Source organism: Rutidosis leptorrhynchoides, chromosome 11 (assembly GCF_046630445.1).
Source record: "Rutidosis leptorrhynchoides isolate AG116_Rl617_1_P2 chromosome 11, CSIRO_AGI_Rlap_v1, whole genome shotgun sequence".
Taxonomy (NCBI): domain Eukaryota; kingdom Viridiplantae; phylum Streptophyta; class Magnoliopsida; order Asterales; family Asteraceae; genus Rutidosis; species Rutidosis leptorrhynchoides.
Genome location: NC_092343.1, coordinates 214836123 through 214838217, shown reverse-complemented (window position 1 = coordinate 214838217; position 2095 = coordinate 214836123).

The following is a 2095-nucleotide window of genomic DNA, read 5'->3' as shown; positions in this document are numbered from 1 at the left end:
CTTTGTGTCTTGACCATCAGACTAAATCTTAAATCTAGACTTTCACGTAGAGTAGTTATCCATATTTATTAGTCTTGGACATTTCGTATCACTTCCGGATTCACTTTCAGCAAGGAGTATTCGTTGAGTCATACTCGTCATACTCTGAACTAATGGTGCAGCCAACACATAATCATTCGAATTAAACATCTTGAAAAACTTAACAAGTGTAAGGTAAACCATGCGGTTCAGCAACTCAGTCGTACGAGTCACTAAGCTTCTGTCCTCAACCGTACAAGTCACCAGCTTCAAACGTGCGTGTGACCTTAACTTCTTAACAAACAACACAAAGTCAAACGTGTGAGTAAGATCAACCGTGTGATCAGTCGTACGTGTCAATCCTCAGTCGTACGGTTCAATGATCAACCGTGCGAGTTACCTGAAATCTATAACCCAAATTTAGTTCTGCTAAACCGTGCAGATGAGCTCACTCGTGAGCTCAAGCATGCAAGCTTTCTCATGAGCTCAAGCGTGCGAGTGAATGTTCTTCAGCCAACCCACTCGTGTAGCAGCTGTTAACACCTAAATCACCCTAAAACGCTAGCAAATGATGTAAATCACCAATTTCTTCGTCCACAAGCTGTATTACCACTAAACTAACATAAACACTCTCAAATCACTATTACAAACGTAAAAATGATAAATTTTTTAACCAAAAACTCTCTAAATACAAGACCCAAAATAATAAACTCAAAATCAAGTAAAAATCACTAGGATTATGTGGTTTTCTAAACCAATGCTCTAATACCAATGATAAAACATGATTTGAATCTTCGAATCCATGATTTGAATCTTCGAATTCAACAAATTTGACACACACAAAGGCAGAATAGTGAATCAAACCCTCTAGTGAATATGAAAATGCTTTTCGGGATTGATTTAGTCAAACCACAACAAGATTTGTGTGATTAGATCAACACCTTGAGCTATTATTCACCTTTTGCAAGGATTTGGACTTGAAGCACAGAGAGTTAATCGGACAAGGTTAACATATCTGAGTGAAAACAAATGAGAGCTTAACTTAAAATGATGAACATAACACAATATATACCTCAGCTGTTAAGTCAACCGTATGAGACATGTCTCACTAGTACAAGTGAACAGACTCGGGCGTACGGTTGATCACTCACTCGTGTAAGTGTCATCAGATTAGGTATTGGACTCAGCTCAGCACAACCGCGCGTGTGTGCTTGTCATCCATATGAGTAAGGCTTCACTCGTAAGTCTAACTGAGTCTAATAAAGTCAAACTTCCATATCTTGTTCCTACAGTATCAGTAAACGCAAGTAAACATAGATAGGATAATAACAAGCGATAATGGTTATAACGACCCATCCTAATCCATCTGGACGAATACATTACATTTGGTTACATCGCGAGGTACTTGACCTCTATATGATACATTTTACAAACATTGCATTAGTTTTTAAAAGACAAACTTTCATTTCATCGAAAGTTGACGGCATGCATACAATTTCACAATATATCCAAACTATAAATGACTTGATAATATTCTTGATGAACTCGACGACTCGAATGCAACGTCTTTTTGAAATATGTCATGAATGACTCCAAGTAATATCTCTAATATGAGTATATGCACAGCGGAAGATTTCTTTCATACCTGAGAATAAACATGCTTTCAAGTGTCAACCAAAAGGTTGGTGAGTTCATTAGTTTATCATAAACAGTAAAAATTCATCATTTTGATAGACCACAAGATTTAAATGGTGCATGGTACAAATGGGCCCGAATCCTATACCCACCTGTAATGTACATGCGATATCTTTTAAATACAGTACACCTTTCTCGTGTACAAAACCATTTTACATAAATCTTAGTAACCGTACACATATCTCGTGCACAAAATATCATACACATAACCTGTGTATAAAAATCATTCTCTCGATACATAACATTCACTTTGCTTTCATAGCTTGGCTTGGTAACCGAACTTAACATATAATGCGCATAAATAATATCCCCAAACAGAACATCTCGTCTGTATAATATATAAACCTTGAAGTACTAAACATCACGCCCACTAGCTCTTCTA